The sequence below is a fragment of the Phyllostomus discolor genome, chromosome 3 (assembly GCF_004126475.2).
Source record: "Phyllostomus discolor isolate MPI-MPIP mPhyDis1 chromosome 3, mPhyDis1.pri.v3, whole genome shotgun sequence".
NCBI lineage: Eukaryota > Metazoa > Chordata > Mammalia > Chiroptera > Phyllostomidae > Phyllostomus > Phyllostomus discolor.
In genome coordinates this window covers 124,122,136-124,132,983 of record NC_040905.2, presented here as the reverse complement: position 1 = coordinate 124,132,983, position 10,848 = coordinate 124,122,136, and the positions used below count along the sequence as shown (strand labels likewise).

The following is a 10,848-nucleotide window of genomic DNA, read 5'->3' as shown; positions in this document are numbered from 1 at the left end:
TGTCACAGGTTCGATTCCCAGTCAGGGTACATGCCTGGGTTGCAGGCCATGACCCCCACCAACCGCACATTGATGTTTCTCTCCCTCCCTTCCCTCTCTAAGAAATAAATAAATAAATAAAACCTTAAAGAAAAAACCACTTCAGTTCTCCATCCAACAACCCTTTCATGCTAATACCTGTATTTCTAATAGGAAAAAATGATTTGATTTTCAAACAAAGTGCTTCTTGAACAGTCTTCTGGAACAAATTAAGTTTGAGAAGCGAGGTTCCACTATATTTAAGGTGTACAATGTGGTGATTTGATATAGGAATATATTGTGAAATGGCTACCATAACCAAGCTAATCAACACATCCATCTCCTCATATAGTTACCTTTTTTGTGTGTGGTAGAAACACTTAGGATCTACTCTCTTAACAGATTTCCTGTTTACAATACAGTGTTATTAACTACAGTCAGCCTGCTGTACATGAGCTCTCCAGAACTTCCTCACTTTGCATAATGGAAACTCTACCCTCTCAGCAGCTTCTCCATTTCTGCCACCCTCAGCCCCTGGCAAGCCCAGCTCTGCTCTGTTTCTGCAAGTTTGGCGTTTTAGATTTTACCAGTAAGTGAGATCATGCAATATTTGCTTTTTTGTGTCTGGCTTATTTCATTCAATAATGTCCTCCAGGTATATCCGTGTTTTTGCAAATGACAGAATTTCCTCTCTTTTTTTGGACAGAGTAACATTCCATTGTGTATATTCACCACAGTTTCTTTATCCATTCATCCATCAATGGACACAGGCTGTTACTATACCTTGGCTATTATGAATAATACTGCAGTGAACATGGGGGTATATCTCTAAGACAGTTTTTTACCCCCCTAATATGAAGAAAACTGAGGACTCAGTCTAGAGCTCAAGATATCTTTGGAACAAGCCAGGTACAGCCCAAGGGCAGCCTCACTTTGCTTAGTTTCCCTTCCCAGGGTGGCCCTAAAGGAGGTGGGCAGCTACTTCTCTGCCTTGCAGCTCCTGCCATTGGTAGATGAGAAAGTCTGTGTCAGGTGCTTAGCATGGCACCTGGGTTGCAGTAAGCTGTTCACTAGCTGTATCACTACAAGATACGTAATTTGTATTACATATCTGTCTTATTCAGTAAAAAGTATGCATTTTTGAGGTTGATAGGAACAAAAATCTCTTCTGCTTTCTTGTCACTCATTTGCAGTGCAAAAGCCACATCTTTCCTACTTTCTTGCAGTGAGAATTCATGCTAAACTGAGAAACCCATAGCTCCTTCTGGTTGGTGGAACAAGAGACAGAGCCTTTGGCATGCTGTCTAAAGGAACCAAGAGAAGACCTACCAGTCTGGGGTTGCATTGGGGAAGGGATATGAAGCTAACTCTAACTTATTACACCAGGAAATCAATAGATAAGGACCAAACTAGGTAAATTAAGAAATAGAGATTTTTTTGCTTCGTCACGCCGGTGACTCCTGGTAGAGGGAGGCTGACGGGGCTAGACAGATGCTATTCCTTCTTCTTGGAAAACTGTTTTTACCCTTCACCCATTAGGCTGGCCTATACTTATGTAAACAGAAATCAGTTTTCAGGGATCTAAGATGGCGTCGGAGTAGGAAGGAGCAGATTTGGCTTTCCTCTGCTCAGGGGAGAGAGTCCTGACCGATCTTTGGAGTACAAAGGCAAGCGACCAGCATATTTCAGCATTTTTGAGAACGGAGGACCAAGGATTGTGGCAGAACCGAAAGAACAAAGAACGGATCCTAGGCGGAGTGCTGCTTCGAGAATAGGTGGAGGAGGTGAACACCAGGATACCCACTGGAAGAGGAAACCCAACAACTAAGGAACCACTAACAGATAACAGCAGAAGAAGGTGAAGGAGGGAGTAGTAACCACACAAACCTCAATCCAGGGCTTGTCTGGAAATACAACTAAACAGTAGAGACAGTACCCAATACAAACAACTGAACAAGATTTCTTTAAACCTTGTACACACAGAAGAACCAGCCTCAACACAACCTGCCCTCACCAGCACAACAAAATACAGAAGGTGGTGGACAGAGTGACCCACATTTAACCAGCTGGCGGGAAGGAACCACCAAAGAAAGACTCAACAACAATCAAAACCCAAAGGCAAACACAAAGCCAACTTAAAGAACAGCCCAAGACCAGCGAGCGTGGGGGGTCAAGGAAACAGCACCACTGAAACTCACTGCTACTCTACTAAAGAAGTTCACATCATAAACCGAGGGAGCCAGAACAGATCAATATAAGAAGCTGAGGTGAACAAGAAGAGTCTCACAAACAATGGGAAGACAAAGAAATACTCCCCAAATGAAAGGAAAGGAGGAAGCCTCAAAAAGAATGCTAAATGAAACAGAGGCAATTCAACTATCAGATATTGAATTCAAAGCAGTGATTGTCAGGAAGCTCAATGAGCTCACAATGAGCTACGAGAAACTACAGGGAAGCTACAATGAACTCAGTGAAAACTACATCAGCATAAAAAAGGAAGTAGAAACTCTCAACAAGGGCCAAGAGGAAATGAAGAATACAATCTCTGAAATGAAGAACACAGTAGAAGGAATGAAAAGCAGGATCGATGAAGCAGAAGATCGGATCAGCGAGCTAGAGGACAAAATAGAAGAAAACACCCAGAAAGAGCAAGAAAGGGAAAAGAGGCTCAGAAAGAATGAAGAGGGATTAAGAGAAATGCAAGACAATATGAAATGTAATAATATCCGTATAATAGGGATACCAGAAGGAGAAGAAGAAGAACAAGGGATAGAAAACCTAGTTGAACAAGTGATGATGGAAAACTTCCCTAATTTGATGAGACAAAAAGTCACACAAATACAGGAAACACAGAGAGTCCCAATCAAGAGGAACCCAAGGAGGCCCACCTCAAGACACATCATAATTAAAATGGCAAAATTTCAAGACAAAGAGAGAATCTTAAAGGCAGCAAGGGAGAAGAAGGAAGTAACATACAAGGGGGCCCCAATAAGGCTAACGGCTGACTTCTCAATGGAAACACTCCAAACCAGAAGAGAATGGCAAGAAATAATCCAAGTAATGAGAACCAGAGGCCTGCAACCACGACTACTTTACCCAGCAAGGCTCTCAATTAAGATAGAAGGCCAAATAAGAAGCTTCTCAGACAAAAGAAGTCTAAAAGAATACACCTCCACTAAACCAGCTCTGCAAGAGATGCTGAAGGGACTGCTTTAAGGAAAGAAAGGAAAAGAGAGAGTGAGAGAGGATCACACGTACATAAAAGGCAATGAATAAGTACCTATCAATAATAACCTTAAACGTAAATGGACTAAACGCTCCAATCAAAAGACATAGAATAGCTGATTGGATAAGAAAACATGACCCACACATATGCTGTCTACAAGAGACCCACCTCAGGATAAAAGATCTGCACAGGTTGAAAGTGAAGGGCTGGAAACAAATTTTCCAAGCAAATGGACAGGAGAAAAAAGCCGGAGTAGCAATACTCATATCTGACAAAATAGACTTCCAAAGAAGATCCATAAAGAGAGACCCAGAAGGTCATTTCATAATACTCAAGGGAAGAATTCACCAAGAAGACATAAACATAGTAAATATATATGCACCCAACATAGGAGCACCCAAATACATAAAGAAAATCTTAGAGGACTTCAAGAAAGATATGGACAGCAACACAATTATTGTGGGGGATTTTAACACCCCACTATCAAAAATGGACAGATCTTCCAAACAAAACATCAACAAAGATATTGTGGCATTGAACAATACCCTAGACGAACTGGGCTTTACTGATATTTACAGAACCCTCCATCCCAAAGAAGCTAAATACACATTTTTTTCAAATGTACATGGAACATTTACAAAGATTGACCACATGATAGGACACAAAACAAGCCTCAACAATTTCAAAAAAATTGAAATCATACCAAGCAATTTCTCGGATCACAAGGGACTGAAACTAGAAACCAACCACAAGGAAAAAAACCCAAAACACTCAAATTCATGGAGATTAAACAACATGCTATTAAACAATGAATGGGTCAAGAATGATATTAGGGAAGAAATCAAATGGTTTTTGGAAACAAATGAAAACGAACTCACAACAACCCAAAACTTATGGGACACAGCCAAGGCAGTCCTGAGAGGGAAGATCATAGCGATACAGGCCCACCTAAAAAAGTTAGAAACATTTCAAACAAACAACCTAACCCTACGTCTACAAGAACTCGAGGAACAACAACAAAGACAGCCCAGAGCAAGCAGAAGGAAGGAAGTAACCAAGATCAGAGCAGAATTAAATGACATACAGACTAAAAGCACAATTCTAAAGATCCATGAATCCAAGAGTTGGTTCTTTGAAAAGATAAACAAAATCGACAAGCCTTTAAGCAGACTCATCAAGAAAAAAAGAGAGAAAACCCAAATAAACACAATCAAAAATGAAAGAGGAGAGATTACAACAGATACCACAGAAATACAAAGGATTGTAACAAATTACTACAAAGAGCTGTATGCCAAGAAATTTGAAAACCTAGATGAAATCGACAAATTTCTAGAAAAATATAACCTTCCAAAACTCAATAAAATGGAAGTAGAAAGCCTGAACAAACCAATAACAGCAAAAGAAATTGAAGCAGTAATCCAAAAACTCCCAACACACAAAAGCCCTGGACCAGATGGTTTCACAGGAGAATTCTACAAAGCATTTAAGGAAGAACTAACACCTATCCTTCACAGACTATTTCAAAAAATCCAAAAAGATGGAAGACTACCAAACTCTTTTTATGAGGCCAACATCATCTTAATCCCAAAACCAAAACCAGATAAAGACACAACAAAGAAAGAAAACTACAGGCCAATATCGCTGATGAACATTGACGCTAAAATCCTCAACAACATACTGGCAAACCGCATCCAACAGTACATTAAGAAGATCATACACCATGACCAAGTGGGATTCATTCCAGGTATGCAAGGATGGTACAATATACGCAAATCAGTAAATGTAATACATCACATAAACAAAAGCAAAGACAAAAACCACATGATCATATCAATAGATGCAGAAAAAGCATTTGATAAGGTACAGCACCCATTTATGATAAAAACACTCAGTAAAGTGGGAATAGAGGGAGCATTCCTCAACATAATAAAGGCCATATGTGAGAGACCTACAGCCAACATTATACTCAATGGGCAAAAATTAAAATCTTTTCCACTAAGAACAGGAACAAGACAAGGATGTCCACTTTCACCACTTCTATTCAATATAGTACTGGAAGTTCTAGCCACAGCAATTAGACAAGAAAAAGAAATAAAAGGAATCCAAATCGGAAAGGAGGCAACAAAACTACACTGTTTGCAGATGACATGATAGTGTACATAGAAAATCCTGAGAGACTTCCGGCAAGATGGAGGAATAGGTGGACGCACCGTACTTCCTCGCACAACCAAGAACAGAACAACAATAATTTACAACAATGATTTGCAGTCATAATATCAGAACTGTCAGAGGATTTATCTAAATGGAAGTCGGATAGCCAGGAAGTTGAAGTAGACCCGTACATCCAGACTGGTAGGGGACGACGAGCCGAGCGAGCGGGTGCGGGGCTGGCGCGGGTCACAGGCGCGCGTAGGTTGGGGGAAATTTGGCGCAAAATCGGCGCGACAGCCATCCGGGCGCGGGAGCGCAGCGGTGCAGCGGTGATCCCTGAGTACGCAAGCAGCGGCTGGGGGAATCAGTGGGGCAGCAATTGTGGACCAGGGCAGAGCTCACGGCCCAGAAGCCCAGGGAAGTGTCTGGCTCCAGGAGTACGGAACGGTCGCCATTGATCCCTCCTGCCCCCACTCCCGCCCCTGCCCCCACATATAACGTCACAATCTAGCGACTGGGGCGCCCAACCCCGGTAAACACCTAAGGCTCCGCCCCCTACCATAACAAGAGCGACCAGACCAGAGAAAAAATAAATAAATAAATAAATAAAATAATAGGAGAGATAAGAAAAGACAGAAGACATGTTTCCAGCAGCACAGATCAGTCCCCCAGGACTCATCCTTTTGAGTGACCAAGAAATAGCCAATCTATCAGATGCACAGTTCAAAACACTGGTGATCAGAAAGCTCACGGAACTGGTTGACTTTGGATGCAAATTACATGAAAAAATGCAGATTACCATAAAAGGGATGCAGGAAGATTCACGGAGGAGAGCCAATAGTGAAAGGAAGGCATCTGAGTCTCAAAACAACACAGTGGGCCAGAAGGAAGATAGAATCAACCAAGCAGGAGAGCATGATGAAATAAGAATTCAAAAAATCGAAGAAAAGCTTAAGAGCATCGAGGACACCTTTAAACGTCCCAACATCCGAATTATAGGGGTACCAGAAGGGGAAGACCAACAAGTGGAAAAGTTATTTGAACAAATAATAAAGGAGAACTTCCCCAAACTGGCAAAGGGAACAGTCTTCCATGAAATCCAAGGAGCTCAGAGAGCCCCAAAGAAGTTGGACCCAAAAAGAAACACACCAAGGCACATCATAATTACTTTAGCCAAGGTAAAAACGAAGGAGAGAATCCTAGAAGCAGCAAGAGATAAAGGGACAGTCACCTACAAAGGAGTTCCCATCAGACTGTCAGCTGATTTTTCAAAAGAGACCTTACAGGCAAGAAGGGGCTGGAAAGAAATATTCCAAGTCATGAAAGACAAGGACCTACATCCCAGATTGATCTATCCAGCAAAGCTCTCATTTAGAATGGAAGAGAAGATAAAGTGCTTTTCAGATAAGGTCAAATTAAAGGAGTTCATCATCACTAAGCCCTTACTTTATGAAATGCTAAAGGGACTTATCTAAGAAAAGAAGATAAAGAAAAGACATGCATAGTAAAAGGACAGCAAACTCACAATTATTAACAACCACACCTAAAGCAAAACCAAAAGAAACTAAGCAAACAACTAGAATAGGAACAGAACCACAGAAATGGAGGGCACATGGGGGGCTAGCAGTAGGGGTGGGAGGAGGAGAGAGGGGGAAAAGGTATAGAGAATAAGTAGCATAGAATGTAGGTTGAAAATAGATAGGGGGAGGGCAAGAATAGTACGGGAAAAGTAGAAGCTAAAGAACTCATAAGTATGACACATGGACATGGACTAAAGGGGGGGAACGTGGGTGGGAGAGGGGAGTGAAGGGGGAAATGGGACAACTGTAATAGCATAATCAATAAAATATATTAAAAAAAAAAGAAAATCCTATAGACTCCACCAAAAAACTGCTTGACCTAATAAATGAATTTGGTAAAACAGCGGGATACAAAGTCAATATCCAGAAATCAAAGGCATTTCTGTACACCAACAATGAAATAGCAGAAGCAGAAATAAAAAAAAAATCCCATTTGAAATAGCAAAAAGAAAAATAAAATACCTAGGAATAAACCTAACCAAAGAGGTAAAAGACCTGTATTCAGAAAACTACATAACACTGAGGAGAGAAATCAAGGAAGACACAAACAAATGGAAACATATACCGTGATCATGGATTGGAAGAATTAATATCATTAAAATGTCCATACTACCAAAAGCAATTTACACATTCAATGCAATACCTATTAAAGTACCAATGGCATATTTCACAGACATAGAACAAACACTTCAACAATTTATATGGAACCATAAACGACCCCGAATAGCTGCTGCAATTTTGAGAAAGAAGAGTAAAGTAGGAGGAATCACAATACCTGACACTAAACTATACTACAAGGCCACTGTAATCAAAGCAGCCTGGTACTGGCATAAAAACAGGCACATAGACCAATGGAACAGAACAGAGAGCCCAGAAATAAACCCAAGCCTCTACGGTCAATTAATATTTGACAAAGGAAGCAGCAACATAAAATGGAATAAAAATAGCCTCTTCAACAAATGGTGTTGGGAGAACTGGACAGCTACGTGCAAAAAAATGAAACTCGAGAACCAACTTACACCTTATACAAAAATAGACTCAAGGTGGATAAAAGACTTAAATATAAAGCGTGACACCATTAAAGTCCTAGAAGACAACGTAGGTAGGAAAATCTCAGATATTTCACGCAGAAACTTTTTTACTGACTTGTCTCCTAGAGCAGGGGACATAAAGGAAAGAATAAACAAATGGGACCTCATCAAAATTAAAAGCTTTTGCACAGCTAAGGAAAACAGTATCAAAATAAAAAGAGAACCAACTGTATGGGAAAACATATTTGCTAATGATACCTCAGCCAAGGGTTTAATCTCCAAAATATATAAAGAACTTACACGACTCCACTCTAAGAAGACAAGGAACCCAATTAAAAAATGGGCAAAGGACTTGAACAGACACTTCTCCAAGGAGGACATACAGAAAATCCAAAGACACATGAAGCGATGCTCAATATCGCTAGCCATCAGAGAGATGCAGATTAAAACCACAATGAGATACCACTTCACACCAGTCAGAATGGCCATCATAAACAAAGCAACAAACAACAAGTGTTGGAGAGGATGTGGAGAAAGGGGGTCCCTAGTGCACTGTTGGTGGGACTGCAGACTGGTATAACCATTATGGAAAGCAGTTTGGAACTTCCTCAGAAAACTAAAAATGGATCTGCCTTTTGACCCTGCAATTTCATTGCTGGGACTCTATCCTAAGAACACTAAAACACCAATACAAAAGAACCTTTGCACCCCGATGTTCATAGCAGCACAATTTACAATAGCTAGGTGCTGGAAGCAACCTAGATGCCCATCAATAAATGAATGGATCAAAAAACTATGGTACATTTACACAATGGAATTCTATGCAGCAGAAAGAAAGAAGGAGCTCATACCCTTTGCAACAGCATGGATGGAGCTGGAAAGCATTATGCTAAGTGAAACAAGCCAGGCAGTGAAAGACAAATACCACATGATATCACCTTTAACAGGAATCTAAACAACAAAACAAAACAAAACAAAAAACTAACAGAATATAACCAAAGACACTGAAATAGGGGACAGTGGCCCTATTTCAGTCTGACAGTGGCCAGAGGGGAGAGAAGAGGGAATTTCAGGGGGGAATGGGTCGGGATTACAGGAACAAATTTGGAGGACACATGGACAAAAACTAGGGGTGGGGGGTAATGGGGGGAAGGGGGGAGGGTTGGGTGGAGGGGCTGGAACGGGACTAGGGGGGAGAAAACTGTACTTGAACAATGATTGAAATTAAAAAAAAAAAAGAAATAGCAGAATATGCATATTATCTAGAGATGTGGAAGTAACTTCCATGAGTAACATCTAGAGTACTTGGAAGTGGTTGTCTCTGCAGGCAGGGGGCAGGGCTGCCAATGTACTGCTGTAAAGGTTGCTCACTGGAGTTGAGCAGCACCCAGCCTATGTAGTCATACACAGTGGCCCTAGTAGGACAAGAGTGTTATTTTTAGCTATATGCTTTAATGAAAGTGTTATTTTTTAATTATGTAGAAATAATATAAGCCCTAAGTCCCAGCTGGGTTTTGTACTTTAATATTGCAAGTGGCAAAAACCTATCTGTAGCCAGCCAAGTTGTCCCCCTACCCAGCCTCCCATAGGCAGTGTTTTTTTGTGTCATGTAATGCAGAAGTCCAGGTAGGTAGTTTGGCTTTGGTCATGTTTGGATTCAGGGTCTCAAGTAATGTCATCACTACTCATTTTTCTTTGTCTTTCTTCTTCTGCTCTCCACCAAATGTCAGCTTTGTTCTCCGGTGGCCTCAGCCTCTGTCTCAGATTCATGCTCTGCAGGAAAGGATTAACCTCATCCAGTCACTCAAGCTGAAGCCCCAGGCTTACCCGCAATTGGGCGAGACTGGTTTGACTTGAGTCATATACCACCTCTGAGCCAGTCACTGTGGCCAGTTTCCCGAATTGTGTTCTTCTCAGATCTGGACCTTGTGACACCCCCAGTGGCTTGGCTGTGGATCCTCAACCCCAGGCATATGGCATGAGAGCAGGGGATATGCAGATCCCAGAACAGAAGCAAGTACATGACATAAGGTGGCACACAAGTCAGCCTGCCCACTGTGGTTGCAGTTGAGGCCAGTGGGTGCTGGACATGTACTAGTGAGTGCACTGGCTGGTTCAGTGCAGGCCACATTATCTTGGAGTGCTGGCTCCTGGAGTGATGGGTGGGAGACTACAGCTCATTTCTACAACAGGAGGATAGAAGGAGGGGAGCCTGAGGAGGACCGATAGCCTTAACCTGGGCATTGCAAACATCATTTCCTGACCCAAGTGGCTGCCTGAGTAGCCTATAGCAAGATGCTGGGAGAGCAGTGGTTCGGTGGCCAGAGCATAAATAGCCTGTTCTTTGAGGATCCTGGAAGAAGCTTGGTTGGTTGTTAACCGGACATCCAGGTCATTAGCCTTGTTGGGACCCAAGGCTCAGTCCCCTTTATTTCTGATATTGGAAATGATGATAATAATAGCTGCTGTGTTTTAATGCTTGCTCAGTGCTAGCACTGTCAAGTTAGTGGTGTGGGCACACCTCTGCACTCCACATTGTAGTGAGAAAGCCAAGACTCAAGAGGTGAAGTCACACAGCTAATAAGTGGCAGAGCTAGGGATTAAACTTGGTGTGCCGAAATCAGAACCCCACTCAGCTGCATCTCCATAGAAATATCTTCCCAGAGTATGTTGGGGACTAGGAGAGGACAATGTGGATTCCTGAGTGAGGACAGAGGAAACCTAGAGAATCCTGACATACTGATAGCTGGGGTCCTGCTTCTGGTCTTAGTCTCTCACTCACAGGAATAGGCCCCTTCTGTGGGCCCAGGGAAGCCCAAGTTAGATGGAGTTTCCTAGGAAG

General features: G+C 41.9%; 1 protein-coding gene across 1 annotated transcript in view; it reads left to right on the top strand.

The window, feature by feature from the left end:
* Positions 1 to 983: 983 nt before the first annotated feature.
* EEF2K (eukaryotic elongation factor 2 kinase) overlaps positions 984 to 10,848 on the top strand; it is a 68,129-nt gene continuing 58,264 nt past the window's right edge. The window contains 1 exon segment of the mRNA XM_036021391.1: positions 984 to 988. The gene's annotated coding sequence lies outside the window, so the exon portion shown is untranslated.